This window comes from Mesoplodon mirus (assembly GCF_964341445.2).
Source record: "Mesoplodon mirus genome assembly, chromosome: 12".
Taxonomy (NCBI): domain Eukaryota; kingdom Metazoa; phylum Chordata; class Mammalia; order Artiodactyla; family Ziphiidae; genus Mesoplodon; species Mesoplodon mirus.
Window position 1 is genome coordinate 28,903,379 of NC_138988.1, and position 26,114 is coordinate 28,929,492.

Consider the following 26,114-nt stretch of genomic DNA (forward strand, 5'->3'; position numbering starts at 1 on the left):
TGAAGACATCAGCTATCTCACCATTCATCCCATCTCTGTCAACTCAGAAGCAAACTTACCTGCCTTGAATACATCACCATTTCAGTTGATGACCTCTGAACCTTTTCCATTGCAGTTGTTAGGCCCAGGGTAGGCCACCTCAAAATGTGCCTCAGTGGATATTGATTATTTTGTAATGTTTTTTTAAAATATATTTATCTATTTATTTTTGGCTGTGTTGGGTCTTTGTTGCCGTGCACGGGCTTTCTCTAGTTGCGGTTAGTGGGGGCTACTCTTTGTTGCGGTGCGCGGGCCTCTCACTGCGGTGGCCTCTCCTGTTGCGGAGCATGGGCTCTAGGCACACAGGCTTCAGTAGTTGTGGTACGCGGGCTCAGTAGTTGTGGCTCACGGGCTCTAGAGCCCAGGCTCAGTAGTCGTGGCACACAAGCTTAGTTGCTCTGCGGCATGTGGGATTCTCCTGGACCAGGGCTCGAATCTGTGTCCCCTGCATTGGCAGGTGGATTCTTAACCTCTGTGCCACCAGGGAAGTCCCATATATTGATTATTTTGAATTAAATTTACTTGAGAAATGGCCAACGCTAGAGAGACACTCTGACCCTCTTCTCTCTCCCTAAAGGAAGGAAATAAATCTCCCCTGTGAAAGGTGCACTCCCTGCATCTGGAGGTAGAAGGACACCATTATCACCAGAGACAGGGAATTTGGGGCTGAGAAGCCTGTGTAAACAATTTTTGTTACATCTTTAATTTACTACCCCAAGACCAAACTCTGTTTAGTTTCTTCAATGATTGAACACCGAAAACCTGAGTTTCTTTGTCCTGTCAATTCCTCACAAATGTATTGTTTCTTTGTCTAAAAAGTACAGAAGTTGCCTGCTTTGGCCACTTCTTTGGTCCCATTTCTACGGGACCTCCATGCAGATGAATTAAAATTTGTTTCGTTTTCTCCTGTTAATCTGTTTTGTGCCAGTTTTATTATTAGTCCAGCCACAACAGCTCAAGAGAGATAGAGGGGAATATTTCCCCTGTGTTTCCCTGCCCTCCTCCATACCCTCTGCCAAAATAAGTGTTGAGAACAATGTCATTTTTCTTTTTATCAAATACTCTGGTACACCATCCTGATTACAGCTTAATTTCACTCATCTAAGCAGAGGTGATGCATTTTCCTCCTAAATAATAAGCCTTTTTAATCTTACACCCTCACATTCCCTAGCATGGATGTTTACATGATTCTTTGCTTTTCTTGCTTGTTTATATTTCTTTTGGATTGGTTTCAGTTTCTAGCTCATTCATCTGTCAGTCTTATAAGAAGAGTTCCTTAGTTCTGGAGAGAGGGGAACATATATCCTTCTAAGCTGTGGAAGATACACTACTGAGTACCAGAACTTTAAATGGGTGCCATAGGGATAAAATAATGAATGTAGTTACTTTTGCTCCATAACAAATGGAGGTTGATGTTAGGGTGACGTATGAGTTATGAATGCTTTTGGTTACGAGTAACAAAATACTCAAGCAATATTAACGTAATCCATAATGATATTTATGTACTTACAAGAACACAGGAGGTAGAGGATCCCAGGGTTGATTTGGTAGCTCAGTGATGTCACTAAAGACCCAGTCTCTTTCATCCTCAGAATCTTTCATCTTTTGGCTTGTTGCCTCATGGTCAAAAGATGACTGCCATAGCTCCAAACACAAAGTTTTTACATGACAGTGTCCAAAAAAAGAAAGAAGAGGCAGGTGAAAAAAGCCTTCCTCCTCATACAACTCTGGCTTTTTATCCAAAGCGAAGATCTTTCATGGAAACCCCAGTGTACTTCCCCTCATTGGTTAGAGCTAGGTCACATATCTACTATAAACATCAATCAATAGCAAAGAAAAATGGCATTACCATGATTGGCTTAGACCAGTCATTATCCATTATCTAAAGCTGGGCACCTTGCTGTCCATCAAAATTTGGGTTCTGTTATCAAAGAAGGGGAAGACTTTTTATCACATTTGGATTAAGAGATGATAGTCATAAAGTTACAAAAGTAAGGTCTAAGAGGAAGACCATAGCAGGAACTTCCAGAGATGAGGAAATGGAAGCAAATGAGATGACTAGCTCCCTAGTTCCCTGGCACAAAAGCAGTCTTGAGCAATTCCCTTTAACCCTCCCAGATATAGGTAAACATAAAGATGTCTTTGTTGTGTTATTGAGGACATTGAAGAGATGATGTTTAACAAATTTGGGGGGGGAATAGTTGCTTGTTTGTACATTGAGCAGATAAATACATTGTAGGTGAAGATTAAAGGAAAAATAAGCCTATATCGTTGGTGTTTACAACGTGAAAAGAAAAAAAAAGAGGTACTTTGTTTTTCAGGAAGTTCAGGTTTACTAAATTGTTCATGAAATGAAGCACAGTATCAAAATGGTCATTAAATCAGTTAGCATTTTATCTTAAAAGCAGAGGTACACTAAAATACCTCACATATGCTCAAGTACAAAGGTGAAATTTGCTTCCCCCCAAATTTATTACCCCTTAGAAGAGACGACATTCCTTTCTATGTGGGTCCTTTCAAGTGCTGCTTTGGGAAGTCATGATGGGCTGAAATGGTCTCACTCAATGTTTCTTTTGGGTGCTTGTGAAGGTCATCTGCTGGGATCAGTAAAAGAGGAGCAAAGAAACTGAATGCAGAGTTAGTCATGATACTGGGGGCTGTGACTTCACAATGGCAAATGTTGGATATTGTTTTAAACAAGCCTTCTGAAAATCACTTTAAAAAGCAATACAAGAGATGGGTATATCATGGCCATCAAAATGGTACCTGTAGGAGGATGAATTTTTACTGAAAAGAAGAAGTTGCTTATAGAAATGGGTACTGGTGCCTTTAGAGACAACTTCCAGAGACAGCTTCACACATGCTTCAAGGAGTGCCATGTCTCACACCAAGAGAATCAGATGTGTTCTAGAACATGCTGTTGGAGGAATGGAAAGGCATCTGCTGTATGCTAAAGATAGTCATGCCAGAGCATGAATAAAACGTGTTTTTAAAATTCCAATTAAATTGGGCCTCCCTGGTGGTTGAGAGTCCGCCTGCCGATGCAGGAGACACGGGTTCGTGACCCGGTCCGGGAAGATCCCACATGCCGTGGAGCAGCTGGGCTCGTGAGCCATGGCTGCTGAGCCTGTGCGTCCGGAGCCTGTGCTCCGCCACGGGAGAGGCCACAACAGTGAGAGGCCCGCGTATGGCTTAAAAAAAAAAAAAAAAAAAAAAAATCCAATTAAATTAATGAAATAAAAAGTATAAGTAAATGTTTGAACTATTTTTTTCTATATCCCTAAAAGTTTACATGTACAAGTTGGCCATCTTTCCTTTTGAATATTTTTAGACTTTTCTTTGAGAAAATGGAATCTTTCTTTATATTCAAGATTGCCTTATATTTGGCATTACTAACAAACTTGTCCCAGTTTAGTCTTACTACATCTTTCCTTGATGTTTTACATTTTAATAATATAAAAAGTTTTAAACACCTAGAGTGTTCTAGAGTGAGTGATGGAGTGCCGTATGTTAGCTCATGGAAAAATTTTACATAGTTTATAAAGAGGCATGCAGTTAAGTGCCAGACTGATTAAAAAAAAAAAGTTATTAGTCTTTGGGTTTGAGTCTAACACTTGTGTTAGTTCTCCAGAGAAGCAGAACCATAGGGGATGCGTGCGCACGTGCACGCACGCGCACACACACACACACAGAGAGAGAGAGAGAGAGAGAGAGAGAGAGAGAGAGAGGAATTGGCTCATGCAATTAGGGGGGCTGACAAGTCCCAAAATCTGCAGTTAGCAAGCCTGAGACCCAGCAGAGCCAATGGTATAGATCCAAGCTGAGTCCAAAGGCCTAAAAATCACTACAGCTAATACTGTAGTTCCAATACAAAGGCCAGCAGGCTCACAACCCAGGAAGAACCAATGTTTTGGTTTGAGTCCGAAGGCAGGAAAAAAACAGTGTTCCAGCTGGAAGCCAGTCAAGCAGGAGGAATTCCCTTATTTAGGGGAGGGCCAGACTTTTGTTCTATTCAGACCTTCGATTGATTGGATGAGCCCCACCCACATTGGAGAGAGCAATCTGCTTTACCCGGTCTATCAATTTAAATGTTAAGTTCATCCAAAATACCCTCACAGAAACACCCAGCATAATATTTGACCACATAGCTGGATATCCTGTGACACAGTCAAGTTGACATATAAAATTAACTATCACAACACTTATGGAAATGTGGGGTTTTACTCTTTTTTTTAAGGATTTATATTAAGCCTAGTTCCAAGAAAGATATGTATAAAATATTGTAAGAGGGCCTCCCTGGTGGTGCAGTGGTTGAGAGTCCGCCTGCCGATGCAGGGGATACGGGTTCGTGCCCCGGTCTGGGAGGATCCCATATGCCGCGGAGCGGCTGGGCCCGTGAGCCATGGCCGCTGGGCCTGTGCGTCCGGAGCCTGTGCTCCGCAACGGGAGAGGCCACAACAGTGAGAGGCCCGCGTACAGCAAAAGAAAAAAAAAAAAAAAATATTGTAAGATTAACTATGCCATAGAAAAGTACCGCTTGTTTGTTTCAAAAATTAAACTTGGACTTCTCTGGTGGCTCAATGGATAAGAATCTGCCTGCCAATTCAGGAGACACAGGTTCCATCCCTGGTCTGGGAAGATCCCACATGCTGCAGAGCAACTAAGCCCGTGCACCACAACTACTGAGCCTGTGCTCTAGAGCCCTCGAGCCACAACTACTGGGACTGCGTGCCACAACTACTGAAGCCCATGCACATAGAGCCTGTGCTCCACAACAAGAGAAGCCACTGCAATGAGAAGCCCACGGACCACAATGAAGGGTAGCCCCTGCTCGCCGCAACTCGAGAAAGCCCACGTGCAGTAACGAAGACCCAACACAGCCAAAGATAGATAAATAAATAAATAATTAATTAAAAAAAATTAAACTTGGAAGGGTATTTCTTTAGGGACCTTTCCCGAGTGTGCTGTCTACATTCTTTGTTTATGAAATGGGTCCAAGTGATGTGATAAAGTTCTGTAGGGTTAGTACTTTTTGATCTTTTTAACACAGAGATATCACGACACAAAGATGAGTGGTCTTGAATAGAATGGAGTTGCATCTTGTGTGCATTGAACTTTTGCCAACTTAACCATACAGAATTGGCAAAAAAGAAGACAGTAAGAGGTACCAATTTAAGTAATATAGATCATTCTGCTAGACATTTCCCCTCAATGAATATATGCTTCTTAGTGAATATGAGATGGGAGCTGGGAGTCAGTCTTATCCTCCTGAATCTCCTAGTGTGAGCATCTCAGTGCTGAGTGTATTCCAGTACTGATATATTCTGTTATGCATTAGAAAATATATATGGCTAGTAAACTCACCCCAATGACTTCATCTGATCTACAGCCAAAGAAATAGCTATATGTTCTTCTTCTTCTTTTTTTTAAATAAATTTATTTATTTTTGGCTGTGTTGGGTCTTTGTTGCTGCGCACGGGGTTTTCTCTAGTTGCGGCGAGCAGGGGCTACTTTTCGTTGAGGTGCTCAGGCTTCTCACTGTGGTGGCTTCTCTTTGCTGCAGAGCACGGCTGTAGGCATGTGGGCTTCAGTAGTCGTGGCACGCGGGCTCAGCAGTTGTGGCTCACGGGCTTAGTTGCTCCACAGCATGTGGGATCTTCCTGGACCAGGGCTCGAACCCGTGTCCCCTGCATTGGCAGGGGGATTCTTAAGGACTGTGCCACCAGGGAATTCCCTAGCTATCTGTTCTAATGCTAGAAGAAAGCCTCTATTGTACCTCCTGAGAAGCTGTGCCATATTTTTGTGTGTGTGGAGAATTGAAGAGATTCCCAAGAGACTCTCTAAGCTTCAACTTAAAAACTATCCCTGATTTAAGATGCCACTGAGCTATCTTTGATTCTGTTGGGATTGTGTCTTTCTTAAGAGGAAATGTTAACTGGCAGCGTTTTCAAGCGCCTTATGGTTTTAGGTTTGCTCCTTTTAAAGAACATTTCCCCTCACTCCCTGCTGGAGATTATCTGGAATGCAAATATAGGCTTTCCACTGTGTGCATGTATTATGGGACTGGAGGGCAGAGATGTAGAAAGACTTCTTTAGGACCATTTCTTTGGGTAAGAAAGGCATTAGCCACTGTCTTTTAGCTTTGCTGGGACATTCACTAAGCTGTGCCCTTTGTGTTGGGGTTTATTAAAACGTACAAATAAGGTAAATGGAATAAGATACTATTGAAATAAAGAGTAGGTTTTATAAATTCTGATTAGAAGAAAGAAATTTATAAGATAGAGATACTTAGTCTAAAATTTAGAGAGCCCATAGTATACCTGCTGGTATCCTGGGCCAGCTGAGGAGGAGAGCTTTCAAAAGATTTCATTGGACTTGGCTGGGCATAGGAGGTAATGATAGCTGTAATTCATTGTGCACCTACCCATTTGATAGGCATCCGACTCTGGATAAACCAGTGATAAACAAGATAGACAGGATCCATGCTCTCTTGGACCAACCTTCTAATAGGTATGTTTGGGAAGGAGGGATGGAAGGGCAGCAAACAAATAAATGAAGAAAGTAATGAAATTTGATGAGAACTATTAACAATACAGAAGATTAATATAACAGAGTGACTTGGTGGTGTTGAGGATGCTGCTTTAGATTGGGTGGTCAGGGAAGGCCTCTCTGAAGAAATAACATTTGAACTGAGACCTGAATGATGTAAAGATCCATGATTTAAAGATGCAGAACTTTCCAGAGAGAGGGAAGGGCAAATGCAAAGGCCCTAACATGGAAATGGTAAGAAAGTGCCGCTTTGTTATTAGTTGGGCCAGTGCCCAAGACCTTCCAGTGTAGAGTGCTGATAAAGGTAGGCTGATGTAGAAGGAGTCTTAAGTGGCACTTCCTCCCACTTTCTCCTAAATAGTCCCCTCAAATGAACAGCATGCTTAAAGATTCTGACCGGGGGACAGTGGGAGGGAGTGGGGAAGAATGAAAGTGTTGCAGGCAAGACCTGGTGCTCTGGACATCACTTTGGCTCATGGATGCTGTTGCCTAAAGTTGGAAAGAAGGTAGGACAGAAAGAAGGAAATGGTTACCCTTCCTTGAGGAATCAGACTTTTACCAACTTAGAGTAAGTGTTGTGTAGCGACCTTGCCCTTAATTAGTAAGACTCAGTATGCTTGAATTTGGCCAGTTGGCTTAGGACTTGCTCCTTGGAGGGACGTGGGGGTGTAGGGAGAGAGAGAAAGGGTGGCAGGCCTAGTCCCCACCGCTTGCAGATGCTTTCTTATCTAGTTATTTTAGGTACAAGGAAGTCAGACACATGAAGGATAAGTAACTTGCCCAACAAGCAGGTGGCAGAGATAGCATTTAAAAGCAGGTCTGTTTTGATTCAGAAGTAGATCAGACTGCTCTTTTTACAGATCAGGGTAAATCAGTGAATTTTTCATTCTTATGCCCTAAAATATTTTACTCACCTTCCAGAGTAAAAACCTCACTCTGTTGGATCAGACCCAGTTAGATAATTTCATTGAGTTTAGATATTTAGCTTTGTTTCTAGAATCATAATAATTTTAAATATATGTATTTCATTTAGGCAAAATTCCTGTAAGGAACTGACAATTTTACTTTCTTTGTATGAGAGGTAGCGGGTGTCCAATTGTTCAGCCTGTTTCCATGGAGAGAATTGACAGCAATCATAAATGATCATCCTATCTGCACTGGATGGCTAAAAGCCAAACAGTAATCCTCATCAAACCCTTTTGCGTTCATTCTCATTGTCTCTCTCTCTCTCTCTCTCTTTCTTTTTCCCTCTCACCTACTCTTTCTCTCTCCCTCTCCTTCCCAGCGTCTTGCTGAGTGTCTACTTTTTGTTCTTCCCTTATATCAAAGGTTAACATGTGAAGTCTGTTCTAGGTATAATTACACAGTTTTCTTTTTCAGGAGACAGTTTTGCAACTGATGATAAAAATATTCAGTCTCCAGGGTTAACTGTAGTAAATATATTTTAAAAAGAGATATATGTTCTGAGAATAGAGACTCTAAATGATATGTCCAGATTTATGACTGGTTATCTGTGTTTTTGGTTCCAAATCCTAATTCTCTGTTTGTCCTCAATTTTTAATTTCAATTAAAAAATATTTAGTGACTTCCCAAGTGTGAAAACACTGAACTGGCTGGTATTTGGGACTGGGACCTATTAAATAATGTATTAGTGTCTCCTGCAAGATCAGCTTTATGGTCTTCTATGAAGAGGAATCCATTCTATTCAACATTTTAACTCATAAGAATAAAAATAATAGCTACCAAGTTTGAATGCTTACCATGTGTCAGACATTGTGTGTATCAATATTTTACAAAGATTACCTCATTTTATCCTCACAACAATCTCATTAGTTAGATATTTGTGTTCTTATTTTTCAGTCAAGGAAATTGAAACTCAGAAAGGTTAAATGGTCACTCAAGGTTATATCCAAATTAAATGCTGGAGGCTGGATTTGAACCCCTGTCTGTCTAACTCCAAACTGTGGACCTCCGGTTTCCTAAAGAAGCCCAGTTGGAATCAGGGGCTTGAAGAGTGCCCATCTTTAGAGAGTTTGGCCTGGGTTGAAAGAATGTACTGTAACTCTGGTTATCATCTTGCAAGGGGATAGAAGTTAGATCTGAGATCCTTAATGTGGAGCTGTGGCTTCAAAAAAGTCTAAAATTCTCCTTTTAGTTAATATTGCTAAAAATTACCTTGGAAAAGGCAGTTTGGTAGTAAAGTTCTCAAGAGTTTCTAAATTTGGAGATGTAATCCCCTATATATGTAGAGGAACGGTGCTTATGGCCCAGGGGAGCATGGAAATGAGAGGAAGAAATAAAAGAGATTCAACTTAAGGGAAAGAAAAGAAAGCTATAACATCTGATGAAAAATAATCGAGAGCAGATTTCAGTAAGGAAGAGGAATGGAAACTAGACTCATGCCAAAGGGGAGCTGAAGACAATGATGTCTGGATTAGATCATTTGGGAGCTACCGAGAGGCTACAGCCATGGGGACTCTTATAAATTTATGATGGTGGTAATGATGGTGTGCAGCAATAAGTAGGAAGTGCAAACTAAGGAAAAGAAGAAAAGCGTCTGAGTTTCATTACCCCATAAATCCAGGAGAAAAATACTCTCTCTTCATATGTCAAGGGTAAAATTGGGCCTCCAGTTCTCTATTTCATTTGGCATACCTTATTCCCATAAAGGAGCACCCTGGGGGGAGTTCCTATGAGGACCAAAAAAATTGAGTATATCACAGAAATGTTGACTACTAGGAAAATCCATTCTACTTTCCTACTTGCTGTGGTTTTACCATAGGCAGAAATTTCAGGGAAAGAAAGAAGGATGAAAGGAGAAAAAGGGAGGAAAAATAATTCCAGTTTCCAAATATATGTGGCATCCCATTGTAATTAAGTGCTGATAAAAGGGACTCATGGATGGATATATTATTAAAGATACGAATAAATGGATTTCATGGGTTCATGTGCTTTCCTGGTAGAGTTGATAGGAGTACCTTTTTGGAAAAGAAATGAATTCTCCTTGTTTGATAGCCCTGTGGTTTGAGCCTCATGTGCTGTGTTACAGCTTTGGAAAGGGAAAACCCATTCCACAAGGAGCCAATCTACTGAGATGCGACCCAGGCATAAAGAAATGCTTCCCGTGTGCAGTGGATTCATCTTGTGCTCACTTAGAAGCCAGTGCAAGTGTAAGGTCTCCTACATGCCTAAAGTATGCAAGTGATAGCTGTTCATGGGGGCCCCAACTGGCTTGGCAAGAAAAGCAGCTACCATGTTCTTCTCTACAAGATTTCACAGAGCAGTGTGTTTGTGCATCGAATGAAATAAGACTTAGATTAAAACCCAGCATTTTTATGGAGTATCTGCTCTTTGTCAGTCCCTGTGTCTAGTAGTTTTGCATACGTTACCTTGTTTAATCTTTTTTTTTAAGCCAATTTTTAAAAATTAATTAATTTATTTATTTATTTTGGGCTGCGTTGGGTCTTTGTTGCTGCACATGGGCTTTCTTTAGTTGCGGCAAGCAGGGGCTACTCTTCGTTGCAGTGCGTGGGCTTCTCATTGTGGTGGCTTCTCTTGTTGTGGAGCACAGGCTCTAGGCATGTGGACTTCAGTAGTTGTGGCACGTGGGCTCAGTAGTTGTGGCTCATGGGCTCTAGAGCCCAGGCTCAGTAGTTGAGGCGCACAGGCTTTGTTGCTCCGTGGCATGTGGGATCTTCCCAGACCGGGGCACGAACCCGTGTCCCCTGCATCGGCAGGCGGACTCTCAACCATTGCGCCACCAGGGAAGCCCTATAGCATATCTTTGTGTTATATTTAAGTAGCGTATCTAAGGATCCATATTTCCTTATAGAGAGTTAAGTTTCTCCAGTACAGTTATCTTAAATCATAACTGCTCTTGGGACTTCCCATCAGTACAGTGGTTAAGACTCTGCCTTCCAATGCAGGAGGTGCAGGTTCAATCCCTGCTCAGGGAACTAAGATTCCTCATACCAGCAGGGTACAGCCAAAAACTCAAAAAAAAAAAAAATTAAATCACAACTGCTCTTGCCCTATTTTGAAATAAGCTGGACACCTTTTAAATATATATCCAAGTTTTATTTTTTTTTTACCACTTCCTCTCCCTCTTGATAACTAGGAAGATATACATACATTCTTGCCTTAACTCCAGCGTGTTAGGATTGAGGTAGCCTATAAATTAACCTTATGCCCTGGAAGTATGCCACAGTGGTGTTTTCTAACCCAGAACCCTTGTACTGTAACCTTCCTTGGATGAGCAGAGAACGTTGTATCATTCTTTTTTGCTTATCATGGTGTGCTTTTGTCTTTACTTAACACAGAGAAAAGGAAGTTCATGATTGACTTCCCTTCATTTCATTTCAGACAAATGTAGGATTTTTACTAAGCTTGCAAGAAATTATACAAAGTCCATTTGGAGAAGTAGCCTGTGCTATCGATAGATAAGGCTTCTAGTTTTCCAGGTGTCACTATATTAGCCTTGTGAATATGAGTTTGGGGAGTGAATGCTCAAAAGTTTCAAAATCCAGCATGACAAGAAGTTGTAGACTGAAGGAACTTTCTTCTGGTTGCTTTAGAGGGCAAAGTATTTCCAAGACTTGCAAGGCTATTTAGGTTCGGAACATAGAAATGTTAATTTTGACTCTAGGTGGCATTTGTGAGGAACTATTTATAGTGGTGGGAGTCTCTCTCTGGATTGTGGTCTTCTTTAACATTCTTCTATAGGATAGATTTATACCTTAATACCTCCAACATAATGAGGAGGTTGTTTCATTTTCCTTCAGTGAGGCAAAAAATCTACCTTGTAAGACTTGCCACCCTATGGAACCACCTGAATACCTCAGAGTCATGGCTTCATTTCAGGCCCCAAGTCAGAGGGGATTCTTTCTGGTTCCATCTTTCAGCTTAAAGTTTCCAATCTTAGCTTACCACTGTATTGCCTGGGGAGATTTTTAATTCCAGTCCTACAGGTATTTTAAACCATATTCCCTTCCTTCCTGACTTTCTGGGGGCAGATCTGATGCTCAGCCTGGCTTTGGAATGCCTGAGCACAGGGCACTCAGATGCAAATCTTTGGTGCCTCTAGGGCAGGGATCCCCAAACCCTGGGCTATGGAACCCGTCTGTGGCCTGTTAGGAATTGGGCCACACAGCAGGAGGTGAGCGAGCAAAGCTTCATCTGTATTTACAGCCGTTCACCATCCCTTGCATTACAGCCTAAGCCCCGCCTCCCATCAGATCAACTGCGGCATTAGATTCTCGTAGGAGCGGGAACCCTACTGTGAACTGCGCATGCGAGGGATCTAGGCTGCATGCTCCTTATGAGAATCTAACACCTGATGATCTGAGGTGGAGCTGAGGCAGTGATGCTAGCGTTGGGGAGCGGCTGCAAATACAGATTATCATTAGCAGAGAGGTTTGACTGCACAGAGACCATAATACATCAGTTGCTTGCAGACTCACATCAAAACCCTATCAGTGAGGGGCAAGTGACAATTAAGCTGCATCTGGTGGCAGGCTTTAGAGCGGCAAGTGAGTTGATGTACTTCAATTGTACAGCTACATCTGGTGGCAGGCTTTAAGTCAGAATTGACACTTACTTTAGCCCATGTGTCCCTCCCATTATGTTATTTATCACTTCTGTCCGCACCTCTTTCCCACACTGTGCACTGGTGTCAGTCACAGTTTCGGTAAGCCCACAAGCTAACCTTAGCCAAAATGAGTAAAAAACAAATGTCGCTGGAGAGCTTCTTTGAAAAGGGGGAAAGACCCAATGATGAGACAGCAGAAGACTCTAAGACTGCCAACAAAAAGAAAGCTGCATTTAAAAGGATATACCAGGAGTCCTACTTAAATTATAAGTTCATTTGCAACAGGTGATTCACATTCTCCAAGCCCGCTTTGTATAATATGTGGTGACCGGCTATCCAGCGAAGCCATGAAACCTTCAAAACTGCTTTGCCATATGGAGACCAAGCATGCTGCATTAAAAGACAAGCCTTTGGAGTTTTTCAAAAGAAAAACATGAACACGAAGAACAGAAGCAATTATTGAAGGCCACCACTTCATCAAATGTGTCTGCACTGACAGCATCATTCTTAGTGGCTAACTGCGTTGCTAAAGCTAAGAAGCCCTTTACTATTGGTGAACAGTTGACCCTGCTGCTGCTGAGGACGTTTGTCGTGAACTTTTAGGAGAGACTGCAGTTTCAAAGGTGGCACATGTTCCTCTTTCTAGCACCATAACTAGACGAATTGATGAGATAGCAGAGGATAATGAAGCACAATTGTTAGAGAGGATTAGTGAGTCACCGTGGTATGCAATCCAGGTTGACGAGTCTACCAGTGTTGACAACAAGGCAACAATGCTTGTTTTTGTGTGATATATTTTTCAGGAGGTTGTGCATGAGGATATGTTATGTGCACTTCTGTTGCCAACCAACACCACAGCTGCAGAACTATTGAAGTCTTTGAATGATTACGTATCAGGAAAACTGAACTGGTCATTTTGTGTCAGTATATGCACAGTTGGAGCGGCTACCATGACTGGATGGCTTTCTGGTTTCACTACTCGGGTCAGAGATGTCGCTTCTGAATGTGAGTCTACGCACTGTGTCATCCATAGAGAAATGCTGGCTAGCCGAAAAATGTCGCTTGAACTTAACAACGTTTTGCAGGATGTGATTAAAACTATCAACTACATTAAAGTACGTGCCCTTAACTCACGTCTGTTCGTGCAGCTCTGTGAGGAGATGGACACAGAGCACACACGTCTTCTCTTATACACAGAAGTGAGATGGCTTTCTCAAGGTAGATCACTGGCCAGAGTTTTTGAGTTACAAGAGCCGCTCCAGAGATTTCTTTTAGAAAAACAGTCACCACTGGCAGCACATTTCAGTGACACAGAATGGGTCACAAAACTTGCTTACTTGTGTGACATATTCAACCTGCTCAACAAACTCAATCTGTGACTTCAGGGGAGAACAACAACTGTGTTCAAGTGATCAGATAAAGTGGCTGCATTCAAAGCCAAACTGGAATTATGGGGGCGATGAGTGAACATTGGGATTTTTGACATGTTTCAAACATTAATAGAGATATTGAAAGAGACTGAACCAGGGCCTTCTTTCTCCCAGCTGGAGCATGATCAGCTATCTCAGCTTTCAAAAGAGTTTGAGCATTACTTCCCAACCACAAAAGACCCCCGAACTGGGAAGGAATGGATCCGCAACCCGTTTGTGAATAAGCCAGGTGAATCGACTTTGTCTGTGCTAGAAGAGGATCAGCTGCTTGAGACTGAAAATGACGGTGGCCTTAAAAGTATGTTTGAGACAACTTCAAATCTCCATACATTCTGGATTAAAGTCAAGGCGGAATATCCTGAGATTGCCACAAAAGCACTGAAAAGCCTGCTTCCATTTCCAACATCCTATCTTTGTGAAGCAGGGTTTTCTGCAGTGACAGCAACCAAAACGAGATCACGGAGTAGACTGGACATGAGCAACACATGTCGGTGTCACTGTCTCACATCACCCCAGATGGGACCATCTAGTTGAAGGAGAACAAGCTCAGGGCTCCCACTGATTCTGCATTAGGGTGAGTTGTATAATTATTTCTTTATATATTACAACATAATAATAATAATAGAAATAAAGTGCACAATAAATGTAATGCGCTTGAGTCATCCCTAAACCATCCAACCCCCACCTCTGGCCCTGGTCCGTGGAAAAACTGTCCTCCATGAAACTGGTCCCTGGTGCTAAAAAGGTTGGGGACCATTGCTCTAGGGTAATATTTTGCTTCATAGATCTGACCAGTCTGGGGATCAGAGTAGTGGGGAATCCTAAATTTTTAGTAACATCCCTGACAATTTAAAGAGGTGTTTCTATGGAAAACTATGTCTTCCCAGCTAGAATGGATAGCAAGCAGGGTTATAGGGATTCTTCTCTGCTCCTAAACGACCAGACTCCGTGGCAAATCTTTCACATGGCTTAAGCTAATGATTTCTCCTTTAGATATTTTGCCCACATTAATTTGGGTTTTTATTTCAGTTTATGTGAACTTTCATTTTTTAAAAGGCTTAATTAAGTAACTTGGTTTTTTTTAACATCTTTATTGGAGTATAATTGCTTTACAATGGTGTGTTAGTTTCTGCTTTATAACAAAGTGAATGAGCTGTACATAAACATATATCCTCATATCTCCTCCCTCTTGTGTCTCCCTCTCACCCTCCCTATCCCACCCCTCTAGGTGGTCACAGAGCACCGAGCTGATCTCCCTGTGCTATGCGGCTGCTTCCCACTAGCTCTCTGTTTTACATTTGGTAGTGTATATATGTCCATGCCACTCTCTCACTTCGTCCCAGCTTACCCTTCCCCCTCCCTGTGTCCTCAAGTCCATGCTCTATGTTTGTGCCTTTATTTCTGTCCTGCCCCTAGGTTCATCAGAACCATTTTTTTGTAGATTCCATATATATGTGTTAGCATGTGGTATTTGTTTTTCTCTTTCTGACTTACTTCAATCTGTATGACAGACTCTAGGTTTATCCACCTCACTACAAATAACTCAATTTTGTTTCTTTTTATGGCTGAGTAATATTCCGTTGTATATATATGCCACATCTTCTTTATTCATTCATCTGTTGATGGACACTTAGGTTGCTTCCATGTCCTGGCTATTGTGAAGAGTGCTGCAATGAACATTGTGGTACATGACTCTTTTTGAATTATGGTTTTCTCTGGGTATATGCCCAGTAGTGGGATTGCTGGGTCAGATGGTAGTTCTATTTGTAGTTTTTTAAGGAACCTCCATGCTGCTCTCCATAGTGGCTGTACCAATTCACATTCCCACCAACAGTGCAAGAGGTTCCCTTTTCTCCACACCCTCTCCAGCATTTACTGTTTGTAGATTTTTTGATGATGACCATTCTGACTGGTGTGAGGTGATACCTCATTGTAGTTTTGATTTGCATTTCTCTAATGATTATTGATGTTGAGCATCCTTTCACGTGTTTGTTGGCAATCTGTATATCTTCTTTGGAGAAATGTCTCTAGGTCTTCTGCCCATTTTTGGATTGGGTTGTTTGGTTTTTTGATATTGAGCTGCATGTAAATTTTGGAGATTAATCCAAAGGCTTAAGTAACTTTCTTACTTGCTATTTTAATATCAGAAATTTCATATATACTTTGAAAAGAAGCCTGTATGTGTCCTTGGCTGCCTAGTTGATAAAATGTCTTGGTTAGGGAAAGTGTTGGCAATGTGTGAATGAATGATCCTGATTTGGGTGTCATTTGGACTAAGCTTGAAAAGAAGTCACACTCTGACTTATTTTTTTTCTAGTGGGAGATAAATACTGTCTAGACATGGTCTCATTACGACTTTGCATTGACTAAGGCAGACTCGGTCAACAGTGGGGTTGAGATTCCTGTAATCCGGGCTACTGGTCGGACATTTGTGTTACCCATTATTACAGAGAACTCCAGATTCACTGGTGTCAACGCAGTATTTCAGCATCATTCCACTCAACTGTAGGGTTATCTTGAGGACAGTATATGCCAACTCATGACATTTTTAAAGATTCTGGATCCTGGAAGTCCTGGAAGCTGCTCTGTAGGATTTCCTAGCAGCTTGGTGGTGGTTGCATAGGGCATGGAAGAGGCCTTGGAGCCTTTCAATTCCTTACGGTCTCTAAAACACAAAAAGAGAGGGAATAATTCAACTAATATCTAAAGGTCTCAGCCCATGCCTGAAAGCCAGATGTCTACCCTGTCATATGGCGTCCCCATTAATTTCTGCAGATATTTTCTTCATGTATAGAAATATCACCAGTTTTTTTTTTTTTTACATTCAGTAGTCTTCTCATTTATAAGAAATTTTCATCTATTTGAATTTGTTTTTAAATTGAGAAAGTTTATGATTCTTCACCTGGATCAGAACTTAAAAATCTTATCTTCTCCCTGTTAGATATTCAGACTCCTGGCTATGCTGCTCTGCATAGAATCTTTAATCTTTCATCTGTGGTTATTTGTTGGCATTTTGTGAGATAGTGAAGCAATGTCTGAGCCACCAGCGGCCAGAGGTGGCCCAGCCTGACCAGATTTCCAATAGTGGAATAAATGTCTGTTATTTATCCAGCCTCTTTACTTTTCAACTGTGGGAAAGATGAGGATAGACATTGAGAAATAATGCTGATTATACAAAGGATTGCTCATGATAAAATATCTCTTTCTGGGAATTTAAGTGTTCCAGTAAATTAGCATTATTGATCATTCTCTTTCCACATAGTCTACATCTTAGAATCCTAAAACTATTATTCTCCCTTGTCTGGTGTAATTACCAGAACAAGGAATAATCTAATTAAAAGACAACAAGGATGTGTTCTAATTGTTCTAATAAATTACGTTAATACACAATGCATGCTCTTACTTTTCAACAGGAATTTATTTAATAGATTGACAACTTGTCCTTTACTGCCACAATCTTAACTTTCATTTATTCTAAACAAGACAACTTAAAAAAAAAGGAGAGTTAAGCATCCAAAAATCTGTTGGGTCATTAAGAAAATCTAAGGTTCCATGTGGTATGTATGGATGAAGAAATGGGTTTGGGGTTCCCTAGATAGAATAGTGACCCAAGACATAGGAGGGTAAAGTAAAGATCAGTAGAGTCTAAAGTCAAAATCAGTAACACACTGTTGCAGTGAACTTTTCATTTGTTCTTTTATTGTCAAGGATAGTGCTGCATGATAAGGCAGTCCTAACTTATGGAATTGTGTTTTCGTAGTTTTATGCATTTTACACAAATTTATTAGACACAGTATTGTATATTGCATGTATGAGATGATGCCCTCAGTAAAGTCATGTCATAATATGGGCAGAAATTCAGGCGGTCACTTCTGATAGGTCATATGTTTTCTACAAAAACACGCCAGTATCCCTGATTATTTTTTCATAATTGGGATATAGTTTGTTGCATAACTGTATGAGAAAGTCTTCAAGGCAGTGTAGAAAAAGATGCCAATAATGATATGGCAGAAATAAAAATCTGTATAGAGCTTGGAGGGAAGCATATAGGTCAATTCTAAATCAGTATGGCCAGTCTACATAGTTCAGAAAAGCAGATTCCCAGGTTGGTTTGTGTTGTTCTCCCTTGACATAACAACCTTTGAAATTTAACTAACAAACCTACAGGTAGGAAGGAATCACAGTACTTATCCAGATTGGAAAGTATTTCCAAAAAGGATACTTTCTCACAAGTTAGGAACTTTGTGGGAATAATTTTTCGCCTCTGATTAAACCATTAAATGGTTTAATCCATTTAAATTGTCAAGTTCATCAAAAAGTATGGAGATGGGGCTTCCCTGGTGGCGCAGTGGTTGAGAATCTGCCTGCTAATGCAGGGGCCACGGGTTCGGGCCCTGGTCTGGGAGGATCCCGCATGCCGCGGAGCGACTGGGCCCGTGAGCCATAGCTGCTGAGCCTGTGCGTCTGGAGCCTGTGCTCCGCAACGAGAGAGGCCACGATGGTGAGAGGCCCGCGCATCGCGATGAGGAGTGGCCCCCGCTTGCCACAACTGGAGAGAGCCCACGCACAGAGACGAAGACCCAACACAGTCAAAAATAAAAAAATAAGTAAATAAATTAAAAAAAAATAGTATGGAGATGGAACATATGCAGATTCTAGTTTATACTCATAAAGTTAACTTATTGTAGAATAGCAGCCATAGAGACAAAACAGAAAACAACAGATACACCATAAAAGAAATGGGAATTAAAAGGAAATTATCTTTAATGGCAAGGGAATGCAAACAGTTTTCTTCCCATTTTGAAGTACATTGGCCTAAACGCCATGATTTTTGGCTCCTTACTCCCTGTCTTTTAATATTGTAGTTCATGTCTTCATTTTCAATGGGAAACTTTTATATGTTCTTTTTGTTTTAAAAAAGTTTGACATTTCTTTCAAGGCTATCAGGCTGTGAGGATTTCTTTCCTCAAGGAAGACTGAGAGCTGGAGAGCTCCTAATAACTCAGGTGTAGAACCCGTACCACCAGGTCTAAATTAGATCAAGTACCCAAGTGGGTCTCACCTTCCTTATCTCCAAGGCAAGGACAGTGTCTGCCTTTGAAAGGGAAACATGAATGTGGCACTCAATTCTTTTCTTTATTTCTTTCTTTTTAACTTTGAAAAAAAATTTTATTCTGAAAAAGTATTCAGTATTTTATTCTGAATAATATAAAATTTGCCATTTTATCCATTTTTAGGTATATAATTCAGTAGTGGTAAATATGACATTTCTTTTTAATAATTGGACTGAAAAGGGAATAAGGCTGTGATTAGATAAGCACTTAGGTTACCATGTAAGATGTTTTATTCTGCTTTTTATTTGTTTCTACCCTTTCAGAAATTATTTTTCACCAAAAGTATGATGCCTACTTATGTGAAACCGGAAAAGAATTCCATCTCAATTCTAGAACAGACTCTAGATGCTCATAGCAGGTGGGGAGGGGTATGTGGCTGGGCAAGGGTCAGCATAATAAATGAGGTTGGGGTAGTGGAACAGTGCCTGTCTCTGAAGGTCCCCTGGGTATTTCTGGAGCTCAGAATGTGACCAAGCTGTGCATAAATATGATATTTTTTTCTGATCTACTGGTATTGGAAAATTTTCATTTAGTAAATGATGCAAAATATACGTTAAGTGATGGTAAGGTTTTGACAAAAACTGACCAAAATTGGGAAATTCAAAGCTACAGGAAAGCTGAAACACTGACTTAATGTGCTGCCATCTAGCCATGATCTCATTCCATGCTGCTTCATTCATTGATCACAGAGACACTGAAATCATCCCCCAGGCAGGATGGAGCATGTTTACAGTGGAGGGTAGTAGGCAGGGGCTTGGCTGAGTCTTCTATTTTTACTGGCCATTAACACTTCCTACTTGCATGTAAACTAAATTTTGATAATTATTAAAATAAAGATAATGTTAATAATACATTAAAAAGCTACTTTTTAAAAGGGTAGAATAGTAGAAGCCTCTGCTTTGAATATTATGTTCACCAGTTTCATCTAGTTGTCAGCTCCCCCATGGTACATAGAATGAAGTCTAAACTCCTTAGTAGGGGATGAGGACCCCCAGTGTCCCTCCCTTACCTTTCTTACCACTTCATCTCCCTTTGCTCCTTCACATGTCTTGTAGTTCATCCAGGCATTAGTTTGTATCATTTCCCAAATGTGCCATCTTTATTTCTCTCAGGGCTTTTGCATGTGTTTCTCCCTCTTGGAAACTCCTTTTACTACCCAACCTTCAGAATCCAGCTCACACGTCTCCTGTGAGAAGCTTCTGCTGATTCTCCCATGCATTGCTGCTCACTGTTTCTGTGTCAGCACCATGACCAGTACATACCTGCATTTTTGCACTTAATCACATATAATTGTAAAGATTTTTTACATGTCTTTTCCTCCTGCCAGGATCAGAGTTCGTTGTAGCCAGGGACATTTCAATTCAATAGGATCCAGCTTATTATATATATACATTTTTAGCTCTCCCTATATGTTTTATTTTTGAGTTTCTGCTGAGATTCAGGAACTTAAGGCTTTCAGGTACTGAATGAAAATAGCAGTCAACCCAGAATCAACCCAGAATCCTATGACCAGTGAAAACACCCTTCAGGAATGAAGGGGAAGTCCAGGTATTCTCAGATGAAGGAAAACTAACAGATTTTGTCACCAGCAGACCTACTCTAAAAGAATGGCTAACAGAAAGGAAACAATAAAAAATAAATTAAAAAAAAGAAGCCCTGGAACACCAGGAAAAAACACAGCAAGCAAAAATATTGGTAAATATAGTAGGCTTACTTTTTCCATTTGAGATTTCTAAATTATGTTTGAAGACTATAGCAAAAATTACAACACTCTTTGATATGGATGGAAGTGTTGGAAATATTTAAGATAACTGTATTATAAATGGACATTGGTAACAGGACATAAAGGGAGGTAAGATTTCTATACTTTGCTCAAACTGTAAGACAATACCAGTAGGTTGTGATAAGTTATGAATATATAATGCAGTACCTAGAGCAGCCACTAAAGAAGTTTTACAAGGAGATGCACACAAAAAACTTCAGATAAATTGAAGCAGATTTCCAAAAAATGTTCAAAGAGCCTACAAAAAGGCAGAAAAAAGAAAACAAAAATACAAACCAGGGAGAATAAACAGAAAACAAACAAAAATAAAGTGGTAGTTTAAGTCCTAAAATACCAATAATTACATTAAAGCTATATGGTCTAAATATACCATGTAAAGAGTGAAAGAATTGTTTAAAAAACATGACCTAACTAGACACTGTCTATAAGAAACTCACTTTGAATATAATAGTAGAGGCAGACTGAAGGTAAAATGATGGAAAGAGACGTACCATACAAGCATTAATTAAAAGAAGGCAGGGCTTCCCTGGTGGCGCAGTGGTTGAGAGTCCGCCTGCCGATGCAGGGGATACGGGTTCGTGCCCCGGTCTGGGAAGATCCCACATGCCACGGAGCGGCTGGGCCCGTGAGCCGTGGCCGCTGAGCCTGCGCGTCCGGAGCCTGTGCTCTGCAACGGGAGAGGCCACAACAGTGAGAGGCCTGCGTACCGCAAAAAAAAAAAAAAAAAAAAAAAGAAGGCAGAAGTAGCTGGTTCTTTGAAAAAGTTAAAAAAATTGACAAACATCTAGGAAGACTGATAAAGAAAAAAAGACTAAAGACACAAATTAACAATATCAGGAATGAAACAGGGGATAGTACTATAGATCCTGCAGATATCAAAAGGATAATAAAGGAATGCTATGAAAAACTTTATATACATAAATTTGACAACTTAGAAAAAAAAATTCACTCTCCTTGAAAAACAAACTGCCACAATTCACCAAATTTGAAAGAGATAATTTGAATAGCCCTGTTATAACTATTGAGGAAATTGAACTCATAATTTTAAAATTCCCCAAAAGGAAATTTCCAGGCCCAGATGATTTTACTGGAGAATTCTACCCAATATTTAATGAGGAATAAGCACCAGTTTTATACAGACTCTTCCAGGAAATAGAAGAGAACACTTCCACTGCCCAATTCATTTTTATGAAACTAATATTACCCAGATACCAAAGCCAGACACAAGCAATACAAAAAAGAAAACTATGGTATACCAATAACTTCATCAATATTGACACAAAAATCCTTAACAAAATATTAGCAAGTAGAATTCAGGGGGAAAAAAAAGAGTTATACCCCGTAACCAAATGGGGTCTATTCCAGGAATACAAGACTGGATCAAAATTAAAAAGTCAGTCAATGTAATGCACCATAATAACAGACTAAAGAGGAAAAAAAAATCACATGATTTTATCAATTGATGCAGAAAAAGTATTTGACAGAATTCAACACTGATTTATGATAAAAACTGTCAGAAAAATAAGAATAAGGGGAACTTCGTCAACTTGATGAAGAGCCTCTTTTTTATTACCCTCATCTGACATTTATACCAAATGATGAAAAACAGTGCTTCCCCCCTAAGTGTGGGAAGTAAGGTAAGGATGTCTATTCTTGCTACTCCTATTCAACATAGTGCAGGAAGCTCTAGTCAATGCAATAAGGCAATAAAAAGCAATAAAAGGCATACAAATAGAAAGGAAGAAAGAAAACTGTCACTATTGCTAATGACATGATTTTCTACTTAGAAAATCCTTAAGTGATCTAAAAAAAAAAAAAAACCTCTTAAAAGTAAGTGAGTTCCACAAGGTTGTAGGATATAAGACAATTTAAAAAAATCAATTGTATTTCTGCATACTAGCAATGAACATGTAGACACTGTAATTAAAAATGCAATTTACAGTAGCTCAAAATTATGAAATACTTAGGTATAAATCTAATAAATCATTCACAGAACTTGTATGCTCACTGTGACATAATGCCGATGACTGAAATCAAAGAAAATCTAAACAAATGGAGAGACATACCATGTTCATGATTTGGAAGTCTCAGCATAGTAAAGATACCAATTCTCCCCAAACTGATATACACATTTAATGCAGCTCTTACCAAAATCCTAGTATGACTTTTTATATGGACAAGATCATTCTAAAATTTATATGAAGACGAACTAGAATAGCTAAAATAATATTGAAAAGAAGAATAAAGTGGGAGGAATCAGTCTACCCGATTTTAAGGCTTATTTTACAGTTACTATGTGGCTGTTCATGAAGTGATAGACATGTATGTCAGTGGATCAGAATAGAGAAGCCAAAAAGTAGACTCAATGAATATTCCCAACTGATTTTTGACAAATGTACAAATCCCTCAATGGGAAAAAAAAAAAAAAAAGAGAACCTTTTCAAAAATGATCCTGGAGAAATCAGCAAAAAGTGAACCTAAAATTAAGTCTTATACCTTATGTAAAAGTTACCTCAAAATGTATAATGGACTTAAATGTAAAACATGAAACTATAGAACTTTTAGGAGAAAACATAAGAGAAAGTCTTTGGGATCCAGGGCTAGGCAAAAAGTTCTTAGACTTGACATTGAAACACAATTCATAAAAGGAAAAAAAATCATATATTAGACATCATCAGAATTAAAACTTTTACTCTTTAAAAGACCCTGATAAGAGCATGAAAAGACAGATACAGACTGGGAGAAAATATTTACAAACCATAAATCTGACAAAGGACTAGTATCTAGAATATATATAGACCTCTCAAACAATGGTAAAAAAAAAAAAACCAAGCAATCCAATTAGAAAACAGACAAAAGTCATGAAGAGCTATTTCACCGAAGAGGTTTTATAGCTGGCAAGTAAGTGCATCAAAATATGTTCAATATTATTAGCTGTCAGGGAAATGTAAATTAAAACCACAGAGATATGTCACCATATACCTATTGGACTGGCTTAAAAAAAAATAGTGATAACACCAAATGCTAATGAGGATGCAGAGAAACTGGATTACTCATATATTGCTGGTGGGAATGTGAAATGGTACCGGTACTCTGGAAAATAGTTTGGCAGTTTCTTATAAAACTAAACATTCACTTACTGTACTCCTGGGCATTTATCCTGAGGGACTGAAAATTTATGTTCTCATAAAACCTGTGCATGAATGTTCATAGTAGATTTATTTGTAGTAGCCAAAAACTGGAAGCAACACAGATGACCTGTACTGGGTGAATGGTTAAAGAAACAGTAGTATATCCAAACCGCAGAGCACTACGCAGCAATGAGTTATTGATAACGTGGAACTAACTACTTGACTGAACCTTCAGAGATTGAGGCTATGGGAGAAAAAAGGTAATTCCCAACGATTACATACTGTATGATTCCATTTATACAGCATTCTTTTTTTTCTTCCTTTTTTTTTTTTTGTGGTACACGGGCCTCTCACTGCCGTGGCCTCTCCCGTCGTGGAGCACAGGCTCCGGACACGCAGGCCCAGTGGCCACGGCCCATGGGCCCAGCCGCTCCGCGGCATGTGGGACCCCCCCGCAGACTGGGGCACGAACCCGCGCCCCCTGCATCGGCAGGCAGACTCCCAACCACTGCGCCACCAGGGAAGCCCTTCTTCTTTTTTCAAAAAAATTTATTTTTGGCTATGTTGGGTCTTCACTGATGCACGTGGAGTTTCTCTAGTTGTGGCGAGCGGGGGCTGCTCTTCGTTGCGGTGTGCGGGCTTCTCATTGTGGTGGCTTCTCTTGTTGCAGAGCATGGGCTCTAGGGCACACGGGTTTCAGTAGTTGTGGCACGTGGGCTCAGTAGTTGTGGCTCACGGGCTCCAGAGTGCAGGCTCAGTAGTTGTGGTGCATGGGCTTCGTTGCTCCGTGGCATGTGGGATCTTCCCGGACCGGTCCTCAAACCCATGTCCGCTGCATTGGCAGGCAGATTCTTAATCACTGCACCACCAGGAAAGCCCTATATAGCGTTTTTAAAGTGACATAATTATATAAATGAAGAACAGATTTGTGGTTGTCAAGGGTTAAGGCAGTGTGAGGTGGGAGGGCGATGGGTGTGACTGTAGAAGGGTGGTAGGCGGATCTCTATGGTGATGAAAATATTCTGTATCTTGAGTGTATCAAAGTCAGTATTCTGCTTGTGCTATTGTACTGTAGACTTGTAAGATGTTACCATTGGGAGAAATTGGGTAAAGGGTACATGGAATCTCTCTGTATTTTTTTCTAACAACATTATCTCAAAATAAGTTTAATTAAAAAGGGAGGGGGGCCTCCCTGGTGGTGCGGTGGTTGAGAGTCCGCCTGCCGATGCAGGGGATACGGGTTCGTGCCCCGGTCCGGGAGGATCCCATGTGCCACAGAGCGGCTGGGCCCGTGAGCCATGGCTGCTGAGCCTGCGCATCCGGAGCCTGTGCTCCACAACGGGAGAGGCCACAACAGTGAGAGGCCCGCGTACCGCAAAAAAAAAAAAAAGGGGGGGGGGACACGTGAACAAAAAGAATTGGGAAGATAACTGTAATTTGTAGAAGCTGCCTTAAAAGGCCAGAGACCGATTTAGAAGGAAAAAATTGTGAAATCTAAGGAATTAGTGGCATTATAAATCTATGAAAGTGAGAGTAAAGGAATACGAAAAGAATGTTGAGAAAACAGTGAATAATATTAGATCCCCAGAGTCGTTGCCTAACTTGCATAGCCTGGGAGCTGTCCCTCTCACCCTTCCTCCACTCCCCAGAAGGAAGGCTGGAGGGGGGTGAAGCACAGGATCTGTGACTGGGGTCACTGGGCATAGCTGAGGACAGAGCTATGGTGACGAAAACAGGGGGATTAAGTGAAAGTCTGCATAATGGGGCTTCCACTCTTCCCCACACTTAAATCCCAGAACAATGGCAGCTAGGCACGAGATTGAAAGACACTTTTCTGGGGACTTTGACCAGCCCAAGAAAAGAGACCTAGAAATACCAGCCAGGAAGCCAGTCACTCTAGGCCTGTGTTGTCCACTATGGTAGCCACTAGCAACATGTGGCTACTGAGCATTGAAACATAGCTTGTCTGACTTGAGATGGGCTGTAAATGTAAAACCTATTAAGATTTTTGAATATTGTACTTCATATAAAACATGTAAAATATGTTGTTAATTTTTTATTACTTACATGTTGAAATAATATTTTTATATACTAGGTTAAATAAAATATGTTATTAAAATAATGTTTTAGAAGACTAAGAGACTGAATTTCTCCCAGGTTGAAGGCAGAAAAGTAACTTTTATGGAACTTTGGTGGTTTTATAAGTAAAACGAAAGCAACAGGATATCAACATGAAGGGAGCAATCAGCCAGGAAACAGAACAAAGAAAAGCTTAGCCATATATGTGTATACATATCTATGATATATGTGATGTGTCACTCTCTAGCTAGTTCCTATTGAAGTCAAGGTTTTTTTTTTTGTTTGTTTTGTTTTCTTTTTTAAGTATAATTGGCTGACTGCCAGAAATAGGCAGACCTTCTGGATGTCCATATGGATTGTTCTCTTCTCCTGAACTTATCTTGAACTCTGGGTGAGATTAAC

General features: G+C 40.4%; 1 protein-coding gene across 11 annotated transcripts in view; it reads left to right on the forward strand.

The window, feature by feature from the left end:
• Window positions 1-26,114, forward strand: part of FHIT (fragile histidine triad diadenosine triphosphatase) — a 1,482,405-nt gene that overhangs the window by 391,046 nt on the left and 1,065,245 nt on the right. For 2 of the 11 annotated variants that reach the window (XM_082639708.1, XM_082639711.1), the window contains one exon: window positions 6,475-6,549. The exons of the other annotated variants lie outside the window; for them this stretch is intronic. The gene's annotated coding sequence lies outside the window, so the exon portion shown is untranslated. The remainder of the gene's footprint in view (window positions 1-6,474; window positions 6,550-26,114) is intronic. 11 annotated transcript variants of the gene reach the window in all.